The following is a 24,702-nucleotide window of genomic DNA, read 5'->3' as shown; positions in this document are numbered from 1 at the left end:
ATCGCAGCGGAGAGAAACAGACCGCCCAGGAGTCCCGCCCGCCACGGAACCACGTGCCAGCTCCCGTTCCCCCGTGACCTGCCCCGACGCGGAGGGGGCGTGGCCGGGCCGGCCTGTACCAAGGGCAGGGATTCGCAGGGGGGAAACCCGGCTAAGGAGCGCTCGCTCTCCCTTCTTGGGCGGGGCGGTGCCACCCACGGCCACGCCCCACCCCCGTATTCGGCCCAGGCGGTGGTAGCATCTCAGTGGTGCGGGCCTGCGTGCTGATCAGTTTCGGGAGTGCTGCGGGGTTGCTTGAGGTGAGTGAGGGGCGTCCTGGGCACCGGCTTGATAAGGTACGGGTGCCCGGGGTCTGGGTGCCGGATCTCCGGGGGCCAGTGCCTTGTGGTCGCCGCGTCCGCCCGGGCCCGTGACGCTGGGGCGACCTCGCTCACTGTCTCACCCGAAGCTCACACGGAAAGCGCGGCTCCCTCCTCTGCTCTTCCGCGGGTGGATCTTCCCCTCGAGCTGACCTCTTGAGGCGGCTTGAGGGTCATCCTTTCCACAGCTGAGGACGCCAGACTGGCTTCTCGGGTGTCCGCGTCCGAGGGTTCCGGCTCCAAGGCCCGCGCCGCCACCCTCGGGCTAAGCCACTTTTCCTTTCCAAACCTCAGTTTCCCGGTCGGTACGACGGGCCTAGAGGCGGCCAGTTTTGGGGGGTAACTCACGTAGGAGGTGCCCTGTCAGTGCGAATGGGACCCGAATCCAATCCAGCAGCATCAGGTGGGCTCAGTCGAGGACTCAGGGGAGCCGGGCAGCCTGGCTTCTTATGGGAATCACTGCGTGTGGTCGAGGCCCCGGCATCCACGGGACGTAGTGTCTGTCGCAAGCAAGTGCTTGGCGGCCTCTGCGCAGATCTTTGCCGGGCTCTTCTGGGCAGCCTTGACACCCTTGCTTAGCTCTTGGGAGTAATTGGGTAAGAGGTGAAGGTCTTCTGGGTGGCGAGAACTTGACCTCGACTTCTTGCTTTTTATTTCTTAAGGCTGATCACCATTGTGTAAGCTGGTGACCAATACTGAGGAGATTGGGGCCACTTAATGAACGTGACTGTCTCCTCCGTTGGACCCCCAAAATGCAGCCTTCCCTCTGAGGTTGGCCAAGCTAGAGAGTAGTGCTAGCACCAAGGGAGACAATGCTGGAGTGTATGGTCCTGGGTCTGAATCTTGGCACCTTGGTAGGACGCTTCACTTTTTGAGCTTCTGTTTCCTTCTGAGTAGCACAGACAGTGATACAGCCCACCCTGCTGCCACCACAGGATTGAAGTTCTGTGGATCAAAAGAGAGGGTCTTGGAGGGAGGGTGACATTGAGAATGGTTAAGTTCCTTTAAGCTGAGCAATTAACTAACCCTCTGGGATCCATTGTCCTCCCTGTGCAATGCTGTAATTCCTGTTGTTTGGGGAGAAGCCATTGATTCATTAACCACTCACAAGTTCTGCCTACACACATCTCCTCTGAATGGTTGTGGGGTTGGCTTGATCAGGGAAACAGTCCAAAAGTCTTAGTAAAAGAGAAACCCCAGATGAGATCACTGTCTTTTCTTTGTGTCCCTCTAAGGAGTTCTTATTTTCCTTTTGAGAGAGTGGTCAGTTCTTGAGCTTCTTATACCCTTGATGTAGGAAGCTGTTTCATTGGGCACATAGCTTAATCATTGTCTCAAGTGTCCAAAAAGCAGGTTTGCATTTCAGAGAATGGAATATTAGCTTTCAGTTGTGTTGTGGTGTTGAAAACTTCAGAGTGGTCTTAACTCTCTGAAATTCTTCATGTCTAGCACTTGAAAAAAAAGGGCAGGTAGGTTTGAGATGAAAGGAACCCCAGGGATGTACTTCAGGACCTGGAAATACCTGCATTGACTGCAGCCAGCAGACTGCAGCCAATCAGGCAGGTAAATTTATCCCTGGGTGGTATGAGTTTATAATCTGCCACAGGAGATGTCAGTTGCTTGAGGAACCTGAAATTTTAGGACCTGCCAATGACTGGGTTGATCCTCTTTGAAAATTAGCATCTGAGTAAGTCCATGTGTACTTAGGAGATAGACTGTGTGAAATGAGAACTTCATGGCAAATCCAGAACATTTACTTGTTAAACCCGTGGAACATTTTAAGTTAATAAGAATTTAGCTCTTAAGCAACTTCTTTTTTTCTCCCTGATAGAAGCTTCTGAATAGTCATAAGACCTTTAATGGTTCCAGAGAATCCAACTGTCCCTGCGGTATCTTCGCTTCCTGTGCTTTAGGAAAGAGCAGAGCACTGGATCGAGAGTCAGAGAACCTGAGTTCCAGCTCTGAGTTTCTTTTGGCAAACCATCCCAGACCCGTGGGCCTCAGTTTAGTGCTTTGGGATTTATATGTCTGATTCATTTGAAAGTTAAAATCAGAAAACAGTGAAATGGAGAAATGACTGTTTTCATAAAACTATTTTTTTCTGTTTACAAAAATATTAAGTCCAATATTTTAAAAACTATTACAGAAATATGCACTATAGATAGTGAACATCCCTCATAGCCTTTCACTGAGTTAAAAAAAAAATCTCAGTAGTGTAGTATATATTCTCCAGATATTTTTCTTCACATACAAAAATATTTGTTGTTGCTCTAGCCGGTCTTGCTCATTGTTTAGAGCACCTGCCCATGGACTGAAGGGTGCCAGGTTAAATTTCTACCAAGGGCACGTACCTCTGTTGCAGGCTCCATCCCTGACCCCAGTCGGGGTGCATGTGGGAGGCAACCAACCCTGATGCAGCTCTCTCACATGGATGTTCCTTCCCCTCTCTTTCTCTCTGAAAAGCATTGCAAAAAATAGCCTAGGGTGAGGATTAAAGACATCATAATTTTTAAAATGCTTATTCTTTAAATTTTTTTAACTTAAAACAACAGAAATTTTTTACTATTTTAATTTTTTTAATGGGTTTACTAAAACAACTTCATCACCTAGAGGTCCTACAATCCCACATCCTCTGATGAAGCCATGGTGTTATTCAACAGCATCTGGTGTGCGCCACAATCAGAAACTGCCAGCATTGGAAGTAGCAGACATTGGCCTCAGGGTACTGTTTTAATATTAAATACAAAACTTAGATTAAACTAGTCATACTGTTCTTAGGCTTGCTGTTTGTCACTTCACATGAGGTCTTTCTATATTGCTTTGTAGAGATCCAATTCATTCTTTTTTTAAAACCTCTGTCATTTTTTTTTTAAATGACAATATTCTAGTAACCAGTATTGAAAAAAAATTTATGTGGTTTGTAGCATTTTGCTATTATGAATTCTGAATGAGAAGTCTTGTTCTTTATCTTGTGCAATTGGGCAAATACTTTTGCATAATAAATTCTTAAAACTGGAAGAGTTGGGACGTGTTTGTGAGCTTTTAAGAGTGTATTCATTTAACAAATATTAACTATTTGCCAGGCAGTATTTGAGATGTCAGGACTATAGCAGTGACCAAAACAGACAAATCCCCTGTAGATCTGATCATTTAGTGGTAGGGGAGACAAATAACAAACATGGTTTGTCAAATGGTGATAATTTGGGATTTAGCTTTTTATTATATGTGAGATTCATTTAAAAATTAAAATTAGAAGAAATGAAATTGAGAAGTTACTTTTTATAAAAATGTATTTTTTCTGTTTACAAAAAATTTTAGGTGCTCATTATTTAAAAAAAGACTGTCATAAAAATATGCAGTATAGACAGTGAATGTCCTTCTTAGCCTCACACTGAGACTTTTTCTGTGGAGAAAAATAATACATACGAGAGGGAGAAAGAGAGAGAGGAGCGTGTTTGTAGAAATGGTGTGACTTTAAATGTCAATAGATATTGCCAAACTCCCCTCCAAAAATGATACCTTGTTATGTTCCCACCAACAGAGACTCATCATTTTAAAATTCATAATTCTAAGGCCAGCTGAGAGTAAAAGAGATGCTTTTACTTCAGAAAAATTTATGCCAGACTCTGTACTAAGTTTATATTACACCTGTGTGTACGAACATGTATATATTTTAAGTTCTTCTGATGACCCCAAAAAGCTGGTGTTTCCTTGCCCACTTTATAGCTGGGGAGGAATCTCAGCAATGAAATCACTTGCTCAAGGCTGTGAGGGTGAAGCTGAGGCCTCAGCTAGGGCCATCTTCCAGAGTCTTCACTCCTCTTTTTGTGCTGTATCACATTTTTTGACTGAAAAGGATTGAGTTTGTTTGTTTGTTTGTTTGTTTGTTTGTGTGTTTTTTTAAAATGTTTTTCTGTTGAGAGAGGAAGGGAGGGGGGAGAGAGAGATAGAAACATTAATGATGAGAAAATCATTGATAGGCTGCCTCCTGCACTCCCCCCTACAAGGGATTGAGCCCCCAACTTGGACATGTTCCCTGACCGTTAATCAAACTGGGATCTCCTGGACCATAAGTCGATGCTCAACCACTGAGCCAAGCTGACCAGGCGAGGATTGTTCTCTTTTGTTTGATTGCTTTGGTGGAAGGAAAAGTTCCTAATAACATGATTATTCCTCTTCACTTGCAATACTGCAAAGCACAAGTAAGCATGTCTTTCTTGTATGTTTCACTGTACAGCTCATTATAGTGTAAGAAACATAAATGAGTATCTGATAGAGAGATAGATGATGCCAGTTCTTCATTATGATTTTTATTATATGGGCTGCAGAACAAAATTCATTTTTCTGTACAGTTCTATTATCTGGCATTTGACAGAAACTTAGACTCACTGGGCAGGTAGAGAGAAGCTCCTGAGTCAGAGGCAGCTCAGCGGCTTATACAGGCAGTGGCCCATGCCAGGCTGTACTTTCTTCATCCATGAAGGGGGGGATGAAGGCCTGTTCCACATTCTTCCCTGGAACATCTCAAGAGATGTTTATACATACTTCTGCAGTAATGCTCCCTTGGCAGTGTTTCTACTCCTGTGGAATGACACTTAAAAAGACATATTTGGCCTTTGAATTCTAAGCTTCTATGTTTAGGGCCTGGTTCAGGCACTTGAGAACTCTTCTGGGAAGGGGAACAAACATAGAGTAAACAATTATAGCAGAGCGTGTCGAGTTCATTCTTGAGGTAATGCATGTGAGGCACTTACCCTTGGTGCTGAGGCTGGTGTGTGCTGGGGAGCACTCAGGACAAGCTGCCTTTATGTGGGGGGAGTCTCGCAAGGCTCCACAAGAGGTGACATTTGAGTCGGGTCTTGGAAGGAAGGTAGGGAGCCCACCAAGGCATACCCCCTCTGGAGGGTGTAGGATGTAGTTTGCATGAGGGTTGGAGTGATTAGGGCTTATCTGAAGGTGGCTGTGAACCATGCTAAGTGATGGGAACGCTTTTAAATAGGTCAGTGATGTGACTGGCACAGAAGTGTTTTCTTGTATTGGGTTTTCAGAGTTTCTTCTTAAGAGCTCAATGTCTTTCTCTCTGGGTGAATTCATCATTTGGGAATCTAACTCTCTGAATCTGTATCATAACCATTTTAGAGCTCCACATCCTGAAAGTTTTTGTCCTTCCCCTCCCTGCCTCCCCAAATGAGATGTTTACATTAATTGTATATCTGTTAGTGTATTTGTGTGTGTGTGTGTGTGTGTGTGTGTGTGTCAAGGTGGCTGAGGAGTCCCATGGGCAAACCATGGCTCTTTAAATTTTTTTTAATACGTTTTTTTAAAGTATCTTTTTTTAAAAATATTTTTATTAATTTCAGAGAGAGGAAGGGAAAGGAAGAGATAGAAACGTCAATGAGAGAGAGTCATTGATCGGTTGCCTCCTGCACACCCTCTACTGGGGATCAAGCCCCAAACCCAGGCATGTGCCCTGACTGGGAATCGAACCTGCAACCTTTTGGTACACTCAACCAACTGAGCCACACCTGTCAGAGCAAACCGTGGCTCTCTGAAGGCTGGTGGCTCCTGTTGGTTGGCTCCACCAGAGCCAGGTTCATCAGCCTCTGTTATGCCTGATGCTGGTTGGTGTGACAACTTGGTTAACACTTGGGTGTGTTTTGAACAAAGCATCTGGGGGACCTGGTCCTTCTGAGTGGCTTGTGGAAAAATCTGCTGATGTGGGGGGCTTATTTATTTCACTTATAAAGAGACTAGGTTGGGGGGAGATATAAGAATTATCCTTTAATTGGGGTGCTGGGCGTGAGGCATTCTAATAATATCCTTTGCACAGTGTCTGTACATAGCTGAGAGAATGTACAGATGCTCCTAGAAATTAATCAGTTTCAAGACTAAACTAGAATATAATGATGGGTCAGACTATAGTGCCATCAGCTGTGGAGTGTTTTTCCGAGAATTGGATTCTTTAGGAGACATCATGTGGTAGGAAAATAGAATGGAAATAGTTGGCTTTTGTCTACCTGGTTAATAACAAGGGGAAATGGACTCTGTGGGGTGTGCCCTCTGATGTGGGACTTACATAATTCACTTCAGGTGAAATTTATGAATTATGTTTAGTCATTTTTTTAATCTCCCCTAGCTTTATCTTTAGTGCCTTTTCCTGTGGTCCTGCCCACCCCACCCGGTTTGCCAGGCTCAGCGTTGCACGTTCCCTCTTCCTTTGGTGCTTATGTAAGAGCACTGTGATCTTGCAGTACTTCGATCCTCACAAACACACACACATCATCATTGCGTTGGGTAGGCTGGGTCTGTACAAAGGTTTGAGGGCTGGGTAGGAAAACATGAACTTGTGCTCACCTTCTCTAAACCCAGATATGTTCATTCTGTATCTGTAGGTCATTTGGGGTCAGTTTTCAACACTGCAAACAAGGGTGATGGTTCTTGAATACACAGGAGAATGTATTAGCCAGTTGTGCTCAGGACTTTCAGGGGTGGGGTTTAGGTTGGAACACATTTCAGGCATGTTGTCAGGGATTTGTGGTCTTGTGAGGAAAAGCATTTGTTGGTTTCAGTTGTAATTGTTGCAATTATTGAAGAAACCACACAGTGTTATATGGACATGTTGCATGTAGTCCCTTATGTAATATAACTTGCAAACTCTAAAAGGTCATTTAGCATGACAACAGAGATGAAAAAGCCCATGACCTACCTGGAAACCCCACCAGCAAGGTCTCTATCCCTGTTAGTGACCTCACTATCTTCCAGGTCTCTAAAGCTTTAAGGACAAATGTCATCTGTTCCTTTTTCCTGTTTTCCTTCTGGATTTCCACCACCATGCTGTCCTGTCAGTTTTTTGTCTTTGAATGTCTTTCTACTGCCGTGATCTTATTGTAGCCCCTTGTCATTTCCTGGTTGTGCTAGACCCCTAAGCGGCCTCCTGAGTCCTCAATTCCTCCTCCTCGCTCCTCCCCACCTCTTCTTAAGATCTGCCCATGGTACCATTGCTAGATTGATCTCACAGCCCTATTTTTATCACTCCTCCTTTGCTCAAGAATTTACAATTGCTCTCTGTCTTATTGTTTTGTGTTTTTCTTCCCTTTCCATCTTCTTCCAAAAAGGATATGGAAGTGGCTTATAATAAAAGGAGTCTAAATCTCCCTTTGCCTAATAGCAGTATGCTTGGAGTAGAATGTGAATTCTGTGAGGACAGGGAACCTTCCCCATCATTTCCATGAGTATAAGCCAGAGCATGCAACAGTGCCCGGTGTAAAGGTAGGCATTCAATAAATACTGACTGGGTGAATGGAGGAATAAATGGAGGAATGAATGATTATGGCTTCTCTCTTCCAAGTGTACTGCTAAGATTTCTCTTGCATATTGACCATCAATATTGAGTCTGCTCTGTATTTTTCAAGATGATTCTAAGGTGCCACATGAACTTTTTGTAGGATTTTAGTTTTCCATATAGGTATAACATTTTAAAAGTTTCAAGTTCCCCCTGCAATTGATAGTTTATTTAATAATTCAATAATTAATCATTAAGAAGAGAAAGAACTTGGGTACCCCATCCCATAGTAGTCTAATTCTTTCTGGATATTTCTAGGTCAGTTACTGGGATGCCAAAAACATGAATAAATTTGTTTATTTTAAAAATTCTAAGGAAATGAATGAAAGGGATCTAATTTAACCTTTGAGTGTGTGTTGTAAGTCAGGTCCTGTCTGTGTGTTGTATGTCTCATGTGATGATCATAACTGTGAGGATGGCCAATGAGGGGCTGAGGCTGAGTGATAAGTAAAGGGCCCCATGGTTTGTAGGTGGCATATTTGGGTTTTGAACCAAGGTCTGTCTACCTATAAGCCCATGTTCTTTCATGGCTCAACTGGGTGTTTTTTTTGTTTTATTTTGTTTTGGTTTGTTTTCAATATATCTTTATTGATTTCAGAGAGAGGAAAGGAGAGGGAGAGAGAGAGATAGAAACACCAATGATGAGAGAGTCATTGATCGGCTGCCTCCTGCATGCCCCCTGCTGGGGATTGAGCCCACAACCCGGGCGTGTGCCCTGACCAGGAATCGAACCCCAGTCACCTGGATCCTAGGTTGATGCTCAACCACTGAGCCACGCCCAGCCAGGTTCAACTGGGTTTTAAGTTTGTTGAATTTCAAGGCCCACACTCTTCTCAGCAAAATTAAAACCATGGAAAGAACTAGTAATTGAGAGAAGGACCCTGGGAGGCAGGTAATTGTCCCAAAAAACAGTCAAGGGAAGCTATTGTGATTGAGCACAAAACTGAGCTCAGAGCTGCCTGCAAGGCAAGGCAAGGCAAAAAAAGATGTGATTGCACAGCAAACATTATTGAAAAAAAGGAAGCAGATCAGTTTATCACAGGAAGCACTTTTCCCTGGGTTTTCAAATAAGGTTCATTGAATGAGGCAGTGGCAGCAGCCTCTGTACTGAGCAAGCGTTTGTAGAGCACCTCTTGTGTACCAGCCCTCTTTGAGATGCTGGGACTGCAATTGTGTGTGGACAAGACCAACAGGATGATGATGGCTTAGGTGCAGGGTTGGAGGGGGTGTTCTAAGGAACAGAAGAGCATGACCTACAGGGAGCCATTCCTCCCTGGGACCCATTTGGGTAAAGGCAGAGAACTTCAGGCTCTAGTATAATATAAGGGCAGATCTTTAGGGGATGGGAACAAGAGAATAGACTCAGAGGGGTGTATTTTATTATCAGAGGTAAAGCAGGAGAATCTGGGAAAATGAGTAGGGTGAGACCCTTTGCCAGAGGTAGGAGGCAGACAATCCATAGTGGAGGTCCTGAGGGTTTTTTTAAGCACATCTCATGAGTAGTGTCCTACCATTTTGCTGTGAAAATTGAAAAGCCTGGCTTTGCTTCTTGCTCCTTAGTGGGTGACTTTAAGCAGAGCCAAGAGTTCTCAGAAGGAAGCACCAGTTCTGTTCAAATACTCATGGCTAAATGGCCAGCATGCTGTACCATCATGTGTGGAGCGATGACTATGGTTTGGGAGATTTTGTTCATTCAATCATTGAGCAAATATATGTATTGAGCACCCTGTTAGGCCAGGCCTCTTGAACACTAGGGGAACAGAAATACAGGATAGCTCTTGCCAGACACCAGCTTCTACCATGTCTCTAGGGGTTATTTAATTTTGAGTAATACTGTCACCTGATGTTACAGCCGGGATGTCAACTGCAGAATGAATCCCAGGTCATTCAGGAAGCAACTTCTGTCTGTAACTTTGCCTTGTTCTAAAAAGGTTACCAAGGCCACGCCAGTGGATGACAGAGTGGCTCTGTTGCCAGTTAGTCTGGATTTGAATCCTGCTTCTACCACGTTTCAATTCCCTGACTTTGGGCACGGACTTTAACCCCTGTGATAATTACAGCTCCTATACCTCAGAGGGCGATTGTAGGGATGAAATGAAATCATAGAATGTAATAGTGTACATGCTTAATTATGTTAATTATTGTTACAACTAGTATTTATTTAGGGGAAAAAATAGATGAGACAAATAGAAAATGATGGGGGTGGGGAGAATGGGACCCAGGGTTAAGGATAGTGTGGGGCCGCTAGAGGCTCTTTCATAATGTCCAGAGCAAGAAGGGAAAGACAAGTCAGGAATGGGGAGTGACTGATGATGGGCATGAGATTTCTTTTTGGTGTGATGAAACTGTCCTGGGATTGGCCGTGATGGTTGCACAATGGGTGAATGTTCTGAATACCACTAAATTGTACATTTTACAATGGTGACTTTTATGGTAAGTGAATTATATCTCCATTTTAAAAAATCCAGTTTACAGGTCATGAGTCCTTGAGCAGTTAGACTCCCACTAGTTCTGCCACTGGCTCCCCATCACCTTGCACAAGCTCTACACACCTGTGGCAGACGCACCTGCTGCTCACTGCATATTTCTGTGCTCCCGCACATCTCCTAATCCCTCTTGAAGTTAACTTCTGGTAATGGCCTCTGAGAGGAAGTAGTGTGTTACTTCTGGCCTGAAGCATTTAAGCATTAAGCCCTCCCACAGTCTTCTACCCATCACAGCAACCTTAGAAGTTACCCGTTGAGGTGGTGAAGTCACAAGGAAAAAACTGCTTGAACTACCTAGTCCCCTTATAGAGGCCAAGCACCAAGCAGTCACCTTGCCTACACAAGACATTGCATAAGTGCGTTAAGGCACTTGGTGTGGGTTGGTGCTCAGAGGAGGACACCTTTTCCCAGTCTTGTGACCTAGAGAACTGTCCTCATTATCCCTCACACAGGTGTACTATTTGATGTAGTGGGTGTCTTTTCTAACAGAAAGCCATAGCAGGTGCAGTGGGGCCATGGTTCTCGTAACCCAGCTGTATCCCCACAGCTCACTGCAGTCAAGTATGCAGCTCTCCTGGCAGTGTCTGTCAGAGGAAGTATTACAGGGTCTGTCAGTGTCTGGAGCACCTTGTGTGACCTAGTGTACCCAAGTAACAGCATGGTATAATATGAGGCCAACCTCAGAGGAGTTTGTCTTCCACTCCCTAAGAGAACGTGGTCAGGGCAGTATGAAACTGTGATCAGCTAATGGTTTAGTGCTGATGCACAATCTTGTAAATGGGGTATAATCATTGTGGATGCTTTTATAGACACTACAGGACAGTCCTCTATCACCGTGGCATCTGATTGTTACTGACTTGTTTACATTGTTGTGTGTTTTTAATAACCCTACCAAAATGGCTCAGAACAAGTACAGGCTACTCTTCACACCAGAGCAAACAGGTGAAGTTGGATAAAGTGTCATCATTTTTCCGTTCTGGCCAGCGGAAGTTTGCAGTGACTGAGCTGATGTGTCTAATGATGGTAGAAAAATGGGGATGGGGGCAGTGGAGTTTAGCAAGATTTCAGAGTCCCAAGCTATTATGTTCTTAAAGGCCAGAGCAGCTATTGCTGCACCCTTTACACTTATTTCAGACCTCTGAGCACTCTACTGTGCCTGACCTTTGTCTGGCATTGTCTTCTTTTGTCTCCCTTCTGGGGCCTTTGTCCACTCCCTGCCCTCCACCACTTTAGTGAGAGGGACTTATATTGTATCAACTATAAAGTGACCTGACCTAGATGTAAATTATGGTTTGTCTGTTGAAAGTCAAGGTGAGCTGATCAAGAATGACTGACAGGCAGTGCATTCAAACTCAACATGCTCCTGATGGCCAGGGGCAGTGGCTGAGGGAGGGGTGCTTGCCCTTTCAGTTCTAACTCATTCAGGTTCCATGAATGGCAGGATTGGACAGATTCTGAGAGTTCTGGACTTCGGAACCCAAACCCTTACTTCACTTCATAAAGGTTGGGTTTCTCCAGAGCTTTTGGATTTCATCAGATCATATTTCTCTAAACTCCTAAAGAGATCAGGAGCTTCCACGGGGCAGAGCTGAAATACTCTGCCACTTACCTGCATTGTCCTAGTATGAGCATCCCCAGTACACTAGGTACAAAACAGAACAATAGTTAACTTTTTTCCTTATTCAGGTGTCACACACTGGGCACATCTGTAAGTCCAGCAGCAGCCCCTATGAGGTAGATAGTATTATCCCCATTATAGTATTATCCCTGTTTTATAGATGAAGAAACTGAGGCACAGAGATTTCAAGATTCGTGTACATGCGTGTGTGTAAATGTGATTTAAGGAGAATCATGTGTAAATGATTACTGAAATGTGTTTTCCAGGACTCTGATTTTTACTTTCTATGTCACCTACTGCCCTGACAATCTCCCCTCCAGCCATCACACTGAGGAGGGCTCAGGGGACTAAGGAGCAGGTAATGAGTGTCTGACTCACAGCACGTGGAGAGCTAAGTGGGGAACCTCTATGTCCCCAAGCTGTGGTCCTCAGGTTGGTGTGTGGTTGCAACCCTGGGCCAGCACCTCCCACTGCACACTTTCCCCACTTTACACCACAGAGGGTCTTCCCCCAACCCCTACTTCCCTGCTCACCTTCTCTTCAGTCTTTGAAGCTTAATTCCACCTCAAGCAAGCTACTTATCACTCTTATTTAGTTAGCTGATCTGAATCTCAGTCCACAAAGTCAGGTATAGAGAAAAATGATTTTCTACAAACCAACTTAATTTCTCATGTCATGCTCCAAGTTGCCAGGAAAGCTACTGCAGTCATTCTTGGAGCTTCCTAGGAGTCATGACAAGGTTATGTGGCCTCTTGCAGTGCCACATTTTGGGGTCCCTCAGTCATCTGCCTGTAGTGACCTCTACAGTGATGGCTGTTGTTGCTCACATGTTCCTTTCAGATCTGGGTGCTGTCTGCTGATTTTTGTGCTTCACTTACAGAATGATTTATTTTTTGCTGCTGGGATCTCTCCCTACCCCAGCCAGGCAGCCTCCTCCCTGGGTCACCACTCTGCCCCTCTGGGACCTTGTCATCTCCTTGGGGCATTGCCACCAAGTGTGGGACCCCTGCTCGTCCCCCACTGCCAGGGACATTTCTTTCTAGTCCCTCGTAATCTAAACCCCTTTTGCTTCTCTGAGATTCTTTATTCTAATCTCCCTAACCTCCCTCTTACCAGTTAAGAATCTTTTGGTTGTAAGCAACGGAAAATACAGCTCTATGAACAAAAAAGGGGCTACATGGCAGGCCTGACAAGCTCAGTGGCCAAAAGTAACCACACAGGGTGATCTGATTCTAAATTCCTACTGGGCAGATCATGGTGAGGGGTAAAGTCCCAGGCCTGTAGCTTCATTAGTAAAAAATTAATCTCTACTTGAAGAGAGCCCTGTCCATTGTTCTTATGCAACGAGGATAATGTACATTTGTTGCCCTGCATACCGCCTCTACTGTGTTAAATGTTAACGATCCTGTACCCACCAATGTAAAAGAAGTATGTATCTCTTATTTTACTTTTTATCTAAAAGGTAATCTAGAGCCCTAGCCAGTTTGCTGAGTGGTTAGAGCATCAGTCTGTAGACTGAAGGGTCCCAGGTTCGATTCTGGCCAAGGGCACATACTTTGGTTGCAGGCTCTATCCCTGGCCCGGGTCCAGGTACGTGAGGGAGGCAACCAATTGATGTGTCTCTTTCACATCCATGTTTCCATTTCTCTCTCTCCCTCCCTTCCACTCTCTCTGAAAAGCAATGGAAAAAATATCTTCAGATGAGGATTAAAAATAATAATTAAATAAATTTAAAAAATATATAAAGTAATGTAGAGATTTCCTCTCTTCTTGCTTTCTTAATCTACCACCTATGGATTTCATATAACCTTCCTTACATTTTCTCGTTTGATTCTAAATATCTAAAGAGAACTGCAAAGCTGCCATTTTTCAGAGCATTTTTCCAATCCCTTGAGGTCTCACTTCTGGGCACGTCCTCAGTTTGGCTCAAATAAACTCATAAAATTTTTCTTTAAGTTTGGACTTTTCATTGACTGTTCAAACTGACTTAAGAGAAAATACATTGTCTTAAATAACTGAAAATCTAGACATAGGGCTGTTTCAGGGAGGAAATGATTTGGTCAGTCAAAAAAATTGATTGAAATATATCCCTATGTTCCAGGGCACTGTGGACATAGGGATGAGCAAGAAGTCCCCTGCCCCAGTCAAGCTTCCATGTGATATAGAAGCGACTGTTGATATAAGAAACATCCAGACCTTAGACAATTTCTCTAAGAGTTTATTTGAACCAAACTGCTGACATATGCTGGGGATCAAGATCTCAAATATTCCCTAGTAGGTCTTATTTATTGGAAATGGTTTCGATTGCTGAGAGGGCCTGTCTGGTCTGCACATGCATCTCTCTGGTTTCTTCTGTTTGCCAGCGCTTCTGGGGCACAGGTGTCATGGCCTTCCTCAAGTGTTTGTTGGTTCTTACATTTCATTTGTTTTTCTTGTTTCCCTCACAGGCTTCTTTGAGCACTGTGCTTTTTAGAGTTGCTCCCTTCTCTCTGGGTTAGCAATAGACCTTACAGAGGGAGAGCTGCAGAGAAATGTTGAAAATAAATTGCTTTTTGGAAAATAATTTGACAGTAAATCAAGAGACTTAAAAATATATTTATTTTTGTTGATTCAGAAATATTTCTAAGATAAGCTCAGAAGCTCTATTTTAAGGAAATAATCAGAGGTGCACAAAGATTTGAAAAAATATCATTCATCATGTTTATCATGGCATTATTTGTAACAGTGGAAGAACGACTCTGTATTTATAGACTGGAATGACATTTGAGAATTTATAATGTTTACAATTTAATAAATGAAAAAAGCAGGACAAAATTATATGTAGTATACTTGGAGTGGTGAGCCCACAATACAATGTACAGATGATATATTATAAAATTGTACACTGGAAACCTATATAATTTTTTTTAATCCTCACCAGAGGATATGTTGTTATTGATTTTAGAGAGAGGGAGGGGGGAAGAGAGAGAGACAAAAACATCGATGTGGGAGAGAAACATTGATTGGTTGCTTCCCATTTGCACCCCAACTGGCTATTGAACCCACAACCTGGGTTTGTGCCCTGACCAGGAATTGAACCCATCACCTTTCGGTGTACAGGACGATGCTCCAGCTGAGTCACACCATAGGGTGACACCTATGTAATTTTATTAACCAATGTCACCCCAATAAATTTAATTTTTAAAATCTGAAAAATTGAAAATAAAAAGTTGTCAAAATAGTCCAAAGAATTCTTGAGTACTCTTCACTTAAAATTTCCAAATATTAACATTTTACCATGTTTGCTTTATCATTTTCTCTGTCTATACATGTTTTGAAACATTTTTTTCTTGACCTACTTGAGAATAAGTTTCCAATATGGTGCTCATTTACCCCTAAGTACTTCAGTGCTTATTTTCTAAAAATCAAGGATATTTTCTTATGTAACCATAATACAATAATATCAAGAAATGAACATTGAAAATACTCTATTGTCTAACTGTAGAGTTTATTCAAGTTTTTGCCACTGATGTCTTATAACAAAAGAAAAATCTTTTTTTTTTTTCCCTCGTCCAAGATTGCATTTAGTTTCCTTTGATGTGGACTGGTTCCTCAGTCTTTTTGTCTTTCATGACCCTAACATTTTTCAAAAAGTCATGCCATTTCTTTGTAGAATGTCCCTCAGTTTGGATTTGTCTGATGTTTCTTCATAAGATTCAGGTTATGTATTTTGGGCGGAATATCACAGAAATGGTATTGTGTACTTAAAACACCATATCAGGTGGCTGGTGATGTCACTTTTTCCTAATATTGGAGCTGTTAACTTTGATCCCTTGGTTATGATGTTGTCAGCCAGGTTCTCCATTATGAAATTCTATTTTCCGCTATGTAATCAATAAGTTTCTCATCAAACTTTTACCCACAAGTTTTAGCATTCATGATTCTTGTCTGAAACAGTTATTACTATGGTGGTTGCTGATTAGTGATTTTCTGTCTTTCATTTCTTCTACATTTATTTGTTGGCATTCTTCTGTAAGGAAGAACTTTCTCTTTTCCCCCATGTATTTATTAATTTATATACTTATATCAGTGTTGACTCATAGGTTATTCTTTTATCCTGTGGGTTATAATCTGTCACTATAGTCTTTTATGTTCAAATTGCCCCAGATTTGGCCAGTGGGACAACCCCCCATCCCTATAAATTTCTATATGCTTTGGACATGTCCCATCGTTATTCGAGCCCTTCCCTGTTCTTTAGCACAGCAAGGGCCTCAGGTTCATTCACTGTTTTTCCTGCCCTAGTTCTGGAGTTAGTCGTTTCTCCAAGGAGCCCTGGTTCCTTTGGAGAATGGTTTAGAAACTAAGATCTGGGTGCTAGATGGGACCTTGTTCCTGGGATATCATTACTTCTAGGCCCTCTCAGCAGACAAAACTAGGAAATACATATAAACATATACACATGCCTAGATCTGTCGTATATATATATACACACACACACATATATAATATATATATTAAAAAAACATTGTGCACATGGATACCTCCAGTTTCAGTACAACACCACAGTGTTCATTTCTCATTCTCTCTTTCCATATTTGTAACTCCCTTCTTCAACAGTACGCAATACAGTGCCCACATATTTATTTTTAGTTTCTGAAGTAACACATGACTATCAGATGTCTCATTGTAAAAGGACCCACAAAGTTCCCTTTAGATCCCCACTACCCAATCATATTCTAGATATTCTCTAGAGGAAATCAGTTATATTGTACATATCCTCCTGGATCATTTTCTGGAAAAAATATATAATTTTCCTTTGATTTCACTAATGGCTTCATAATGAGAATATAACTTTTTAAATTTAGTATGTTTTGGCAGTCTAACATACCATTAATCCCATCCAATTATTTTTAACTACTGCATAGCATTCTATAATTTGGAATTGAAAATGTAAGCATCCAGTTTGGGGCTGAAACAAGCAGTGCTGCAGTGAACATGTCACTGGGCCCAGTGAGAGGCACATTCCAAGAAGAGAACCCCTGGATGTGAGGGCCTAGGTGTTTGATTTTTTTTCCATAAGAAAACAGCTTTAAGAATATTTTCTGATTAAGTAAATAACACATGCTCGTTATTTTTTATTTTTAAAATATGTCTTTATTGATTTCAGAAAGAGGAAGGGAAAGGGGGAGAGAGAGATAGAAACATCAATGATGAGAGGGTCATTGATTGGCTACCTCCTGCACGTCCCCTGCTGGGGGTCGAGCCTGAAACCTGGACTTGTGCCCTGACCGGGAATCAAACCATGATCTCCTGGTCGATGCTCAACCGCTGAGCCACGCCAGCCAGGCTCATTATTTTTAAAAGCTATAAATAATACATTAAAAATAAATTGGGGGAAAAAATAAAGCCTCACCCCTGAGGTAATATTTTTGTGATGATCCTTTTACATATCATCTTATGCATATACATACATAGCTATTTTTACATCACTGGGCTATAGCACATATGCTGTTGTGTTTTGGACACTTACTTATTTTGCAGTAACTTGTGTACAGTAAATTTACAAACCTTCAATGTACAGCTTCATGAATTTTTACATACATAAACTCCCCTGTATCTCCCCTGTAAATACCAGGTCAAGGTACTACACATTGTCCAGCATGCCAGAAGCTTCCCTTTTGTCTCCTACTCATGACCCTTTCCCCAAAGATAACCACTATTCTGACATCTGTCACCATGGATTACTTTTGTCTGTAGTTGAACTGTTGTGGTTGATCCTCTTCCTTGTTTGACTGCTGTCATTCAGCATTACATCTGTTGAGACTCATCCATGCTATTGCATGTAGCAGTAGTTCATTCGTTTTCTTTCTTTTTTTTTTTTTAAATTTTATTTTTGTTTAAAATATTACAGATGTCCCTTTTTCTCCCCAATGACTCGTTCCACCCCGTCCCATCCCCATCCCCATCCCCATCCCCATCTCCACTCCCATTCCCATCCCCATCCCCAGTCCCTCTCCCCACCATTGTCCGTGTCCTTGGGTTGTGCATATATGCATATAAATTCTTTCGTTCGTTTTCATAGCATAGCTGCAGGTACTTAATAATTTTGTTGTTTATTATTCAGAATTTTTAATAGTAACAGCTACATTTATTACAGCATATACTCTGTGCTAGGTGCTGCTCTAAACCTTTACAAATGCAGCTTATTTAATCCTCACAATAGCCCAAAGAAGTGAGTACTGTTATTACTGAAATAACATGTCCATGACTCTTTATGAGGTCGAAGTAGTTCCTTGTTATTCCTGGTTTACCTGGTGTTTTCATCATGAATGGATGTTGAATTTTTTTAGGTGCTATTTCTCCATCTATTAAGATGATCAAATGTGTGTGTGTTTTTTAAGCCTCTTGAGTAAATTACATTGTGTTCGAATATTGAACTAACCTGTATTCCTGGAGTAAACTCCATTTGATCATGATATAGTATTCTTTTTATAAATTGCTGGATTTAATTTGCTAATATTTTAGATTTTTGCATCTATGTTTATAAGGCATGTTGGTCTGTAGGTTTTTTTGGTACTGTCATTGCCTGGTTTTGGTATCAGGGTAACACAAGCCTCATAAAATGAGTTGGGAAATCTATTTTCTGAAGGATACTGTATAAAGTTAGTATTATTCCTTAAATGTTCGATAGAATTTACCAGTGCTGTCTGCTCCTGGTATTCATTTTTGGTGAAGGCTTTAACTGAATTTGATTTCTTTTATACTCTTCAGGTTATCTATTTTTCTTGGGTGAACTCTGGTGTCCATTTCATCTAAGTTATCATTTAAGTTTGTAATTTCCCACATTACCATATTAATCTCTCTAGACTCCGATGCTGTCCCCTCTTTTATTCCCTATATTGGTAATTTATGTCTTTTTTTCCTTATCAGCTTGGCTAGAGGTTGATCCTATTTGAAGCTAACATGTATCAAGAATTATATAAATTCAAATCTATTTGACAATTTAAGAAATATTTTAGGGAGAAAAGCTTTTTATTTAAAGATGCTTTTATTAATATTAGGGAGGAAATCAAAATGGACTTCAGAAACAGATACACATTTTAATTCAAGCTCCACAACTTAGCACCTTACGTAAACCACTTAAACTGCTCTGAGCATTGAGCTCATCATTTAGGCGATAATAGTAACTTCAGTGTGAGGCAGCTGAGACAGTGACGTACGTACACCCAAAAAGCACCAGGCCCAGTGCTTGCTTATAGTGGGCAACCACTACTACTCTTATTTAACAAAGTGAGGAACTGGAAACAATCTTGCTAACATTGCCCATCTGTTGAGTATTATCCCATTTTCTTGGGGCAGGTTACTCACTTCTCTATCCCCACAGCACTTTGATTTTATTGCATTTCTCATATTCGACTGCAGTCTTTTCTATTTCCTTGACTAGATTGTGAACTTTTGCACAGCAAGGCTGTGCACTTCTCATCTTTTTTCCCTTGTTTCCATATATATTTATGTGATCAAAAATATTTCAATAAGTGAAGAATAGGTGCCCAGCCAGTGTGGCATAGTGGTTGAGGGTTGACTTATGAACCAGGAGGTCACGGTTCGATTCCCAGTCAGGGCACAAGCCTGGGTTGCAGGCTCAATCCCTAGTAGAGGATGTGCAAGAGGCAGCAGATGATGACTCTCTTACCATTAATGTTTCTATCTCTTCCTCTCCTTTCCTCTCTCTGAAATCAATAAAAACATTTTAAAAATAAATAATTAAAATGAAGAATAGGGAAGTAATTAAGTAAATAATAGTACATCAAATCAGTGGACTATTGAACAGCCACTATAAAGGACCCTCAAGCAACATGAAAAAATGTTTTATAAAATAGAATACATTTTATTGCTTTTTGTATAAGTGTATGTATATGTATGTGTATAATATACTTACTTTTGAAAAAAATGAAGGAAAATACTAGAAAAAAACACTATGTGGGTGATCAGCTTCTGGCCTGGCTCTTAATCCTTTAACATAAACATTTGAGCAGAGTGAGACAAGGCAAGGAGGTGGTAAGTCCTCTGCTGTTGGAGGCTCTGCAGGGAGAGTCTGGAAATTCTGCCACAAATGGTTGTTGAGGTGCCTGAGTGGGGAGGCCCACTAGTCCTGTATTCCTTTTCCTCTCTGTCACCATTTACGGATACCAAGTACTCCCTCTTGGAGCCAGAAGGAGCAGTGAAAGTGCCATCAGGGAGCAGAATCTGTGTCTGTGCAGACCAGGTTGCACTTTTATTTATTTGTTTGTTTGTTTGTTTGTTGAAGAGGAAGTGAGAGGAGGGGAGGAAGGGAGAGAGAGAAAGATTGATTTATTGTTCCATTTATTGTCCCTTTATTTATGCATTCATTCGTTGTTTCTTGTATATGCCCTGACCAGGGATCAAACCTGTAGCCTTGGTGTACCGGGACAATGCTCTAACCAAATAAGCTACCCAATCAGAGCCCAAAGTTAGATTTTAAAGGCATAATTAGGCTCAGCTGGGTGTGGCTTAGCAGTTGAGCATTGACCTAGGACCCAGAAGATCCCAGTTTAATTCCTGGTCAGGGCACATGCCCGGGTTGGGTTTCAGGCTTGATCCCCAGTAGGGGGTGTGCAGGAGGCAGCTGATCAATGACTCTCTCGTTATTGATGTTTCTACCTCTCTCTCTCTCCCTCTCCCTCTCTCTTCCTCTTTTTGAAATCAATAAAGATATATTTTAAAAAAAAGACGTAATTAGGACATGATAATGGTGTGCTGGGTGGAGCCAGAAGAACATTTACTCCATAAGAAGCTCCTTGATAAAGCTAAGACAGCTCTGTGTGAAGCACAGACTGTTCTTGGGACCAGGTTTTTTTGTTTGTTTGTTTTAACAATTTCATTTAATTTCCATCACCATTTATGTCCCCATACCCTCTTCCACCTCCCCCTATCCTCCCCTCCATAATCACCACACTGTTGTCTGTGTCCATGAGTTTTTTTCTCTTTTTTTCTTTTTTCTTTTTTGCTCAATCCCTCCACACCCCCTGCCTCCCCTTACCCTGAGAGTTGTCAGCCTGCTCTCTATCTATGAGTCTGTCTCTATTTTGCTTGGTAGTTCAGGCTTGTTCAGTAAACTCCACATATGAGATCATATGGTACTTGTCTTTCTCTGACTGGCTTATTTCATGTAGCATAATGTTCTCCAGGTCCATCCATGTTGTTCCAAAGGGTAAAATTTTCTTTTTTTATGGCCGAGTAGTAGTATTCCATTGTGTAAATATACCATAGCTGTTTTATCCACTCATCTACTGATGGACACTTGGGCTGCTTCCAAATCTGGGCTATTATAAATAATGCTGCAATGAACATAGGGGTACATATATTCTTTAGAATTAGTGTTTTGGATTTCTTCAGATAAATTCCCAGAAGTGGAATCACTGGGTCATAAGGCAGTTCCATATTTAATTTTTTGAGGTAGCTCCATACTGTTTTCCACAGTGGCTGCACCAGTCTGCACTCTCACCAACAGTGCATGAAGGTTCCCTTTTCTCCACATCCTTGCCAGCACTCATTATTTGTTGATGGAGCCATTTTGACAGGTGTGAAGTGATATCTCCTTGTGGTTTTAATTTGCATCTCTCTGATGATTAGCAACGTTGAGCATTTTCTCATGTGTCTCTTGGCCTTCTGTATGTCCTCTTTGGAGAAGTGTTTATTCATGTCCTTTGCCCATTTTTTAATTGGTTTGTTTTGGCGGTTAGTTTTATAGTTTCCTTATAAATTTTGGGTATTAACCCCTTATCAGATGTGTTGACAAATATGTTCTCCCATTCAGTGGGTTGTCTTTTCATTTTGTGGATGGTTTCCTTTGCTGTGCAAAAACTCTTGGGACCAGGTTTTTAATTGAGTTAGTACTTCGTCCTTCCTGCCATTTTCAGAGGTTGCCCTAAGCTGCCTCGTTTCTCCTCCTCTCTCCTGAGGCCTTAGGATATGTCATGGGCTCACCTATCACTGTGTGGGATGTCTGCCTCTGCTCTCCGTAGCTCTTGTTTGATGTAAACTAGAAGAATATGTGTGTATTTATTCAAAGGGTTCAGCAAAAGAGTTCTAGGAGTCAGGATTTAAGTATATATTCGGGTCAGAGCCTTGGGGTTTTCCCTCAGCATTGTCACCAATCAGCCAGTTCAGTTTAATGAATTAATTCATTTGGGGGGTCTTTGTCACAGGCCCCTGGGATGGCAGGTACTCTCTCTGTCATTAAACTCAGATTACCCAGCCTTCTGTTGGCACATCCGCTAAGATGGGGGCCATGCCTCCCAGCAGCTTGTTCTCTCCTATAACTTAGGAAATTCCAAGGGTTTTAGGAGCTGTTCCAGGAACAGGAAACAGAGACCAATATATATATTTTCTGTTATCTCACAGAACTCCTACGAAGGATCTTGTACCCATAAATTGCCCTGTGCTAACTTTTAATAGTGTTACTAAATTATACCCACAAAAGGCCCTGGAGTATGTTGCCAAGGACTTGGGATCTGCGGGTTCACCCCACTTGGTGTTCAGGCCAGGTGGCCAAGGTCCCAGAGAGACTGATTGAAACAAGCCTGCATGTCTCTCCATGACCAGCTGCAGTTCCAGTGGTCAGACCCTTGGGATTTTGTCAGCTCAATTTGTGCTGAGTGATGCTGGCTCTTCTGTCTGCTTCTCGCCAAGTCATGCTTTCCAGATCCAGCTTTCACAATAACAGTCATGTGTCTCCAGATCACACTTATAAGCCCTGTTATATAGGGGAAAGGTTGTTAGCTAGAGGCATTTAAGCATCTGCTGTGGAACATTGGCCTGAGCATGTTCTAGTATAGCTAGTCTAGATTATCTTGATCAAGGCTCTGTGACTGTACTATCATGACATGGTACAAGCACCATTGTATGACATAGTTCTTTCTAATCATGTCACACCCTCACCCTGTCATCACCTGCTGCCCAGGGCCCAAAGACCTTAGACACATACAGGGCTCCTGGGCCCTTTGCACACTGGTCTCAGTCTCATTTAAAAGGCTAATCTCTTACCACCTTTACACCCACCCATACAAATGCATTCCATTGTACGACACTTTTTTTTTTTTAACAGATTGACAACTTTATTCAGTTATAGGGCATAGGTGACAGGATGTAGGAAGGGGGAGGGACCAATGAGGGGGGTAGTATTTGATGGTGGTTTTAGCCCAGCCATCTGGCTGCCCCCACCTCAGTTTTGTGGCTGAACTCCTATACAACTGGGCTTTCATTTCTGGGACCCCCTGTTGTACGGAACATCTTAAAGGCCACTTGGTACTGCACACCAAGTTAGGGGCTTTCCACTATGACCAGATCCTCATGAATACCCAGTGCTAGCCCAAGCATAATTGAGGGCCAGGGCTTCACAGATGCCTGGTGTGTCCTCTGCCTGCTGGGCCCCTCACTTTGCAGGGGTAGCCACCTGACCCAGAAGTTCCAGGGGTACCAGAAATGGGTTCAGGGGGCAGACCCCAGCTGCTTGCCAGGCAGATCTTGGTTTGCCGGGCCTGGCATTCTCAGGTGCCTGAGGGATGGCCTGGCTGTCCTCCTCTTGTCCTCTAGAGCCAGTTCCACAATCCTCAGCCCCTGGTCCCAGGCTCTCACTGCTGGCTTCCGACTGGGGGGCCATCAGGTGTAGGTATGTATCCATCATATGGTCAACCAGAGCTGCACAGGGCAGGTGAGGCAGCTCATCGGGAAGTGCCACGAGCAGGTTAAGGACCACAGCTGACTCTGGTGGTGGGTGGAGAGAGGAGGGTTAAGAGGAGGGCAGGGCTTGCTGCCTGGGACCCCACCACCACAGCCCCCACTTCCCCCCATTCTTCTCACCAGCTGCTGAAAGCTCAGGGCCATGGCAGCTGTGGGAGATGGATGACAGGTACTTGTATATCTTCTCAAAGTCCACTTCAAGGTCTCCCTCTGCAGAGGGGACAGCCAGGAATTCAGAAGGTCCCTCAGGGGTGGGGCCAGGAACCTCAGGGCTCTGGTTCCCCTGTCCACTAAGGGTGTTAAGGGGCTGTAGTTTTCCACGTGCCTGTGTGGGCTTGGAGTGCAGGAGGCTGACAGGCTCCACAGCCATGATGGTGGGCGCCTGGCAGGCAGACTGATCAGGAAAAGAAAGGCAGAAGTCCTCTTCAGCCACTTTGCTGCCCTATAAATTGTGCTGAGCCCTCCACCTCCACCTGCTCACCCAAGGAAGGTGTCACATACAGAAGATGGCCTCAGAGGGGGGATACTGAGGTTCAAGGTGTCCAGTGACTGACCAGTCACAGAGTTAGCAAGAGAAAGGGCCCAGGACACAGATCCATAACTTACTTAGGCTCTTATGTATGACCCTGTACCTAGAGACACCCCTGGCCTCCCTAAGGGATGGCTATACATGTGAGAAAGCCACAGTCAGGGTTTCCTCCAATGGGCCTGTTATCTTCTCAGCCAGATTCATCCATACCTCGATGAGGGCTGGGGCTGTGTTTCCAGACACCTTTGACCCTTTAGGCCACCTGGATGTACCCTCTGAATGGCTTCCTGGGCCACACAGCCCTTGAACTGCTGGAGGAAATCCCAAATCTTGGCCTTGCTCTGACCTGGCAGCTCCCTGGCCAGCTCGATGGCGTCCCACTCCTGCTGGCCCTGCCATGTCTGCAGTAGTCGGAGCAGCTGCTGCTTCGCGGCATTGCCAGTCACCTCGCCCAGATAGTGTGCTGGGGCTGCTCATCGCCGTTGTGGGGTCTTCATGCCTGATGCCCCCTTGTACTGCACTTGAGTTACACCAGATTCTGTAGCTATTGGTCTTTCATGGTTTAGGCCTTGGTACATGCTTATTCTGTCTGGGATTTCTCTTATCTCCCTTATATGATTGGTAGA

General features: G+C 43.1%; 1 protein-coding gene and 1 pseudogene across 1 annotated transcript in view; one reads left to right on the top strand and one right to left on the bottom strand.

Annotated features, from left to right (window-relative positions):
• Nucleotides 1-223: 223 nt before the first annotated feature.
• Nucleotides 224-24,702, top strand: part of POR (cytochrome p450 oxidoreductase) — a 64,040-nt gene continuing 39,561 nt past the window's right edge. The window contains exon 1 of the mRNA XM_016199005.2: nt 224-299. The gene's annotated coding sequence lies outside the window, so the exon portion shown is untranslated. The remainder of the gene's footprint in view (nt 300-24,702) is intronic.
• Nucleotides 23,240-24,573, bottom strand: LOC107526531 (snRNA-activating protein complex subunit 2-like; annotated as a pseudogene).

The sequence above is a fragment of the Miniopterus natalensis genome, chromosome 3 (genome assembly GCF_054644295.1).
Source record: "Miniopterus natalensis isolate mMinNat1 chromosome 3, mMinNat1.hap1, whole genome shotgun sequence".
Taxonomy (NCBI): Eukaryota; Metazoa; Chordata; class Mammalia; order Chiroptera; family Miniopteridae; genus Miniopterus; species Miniopterus natalensis.
This window is presented reverse-complemented; position numbering and strand designations above follow the sequence as displayed.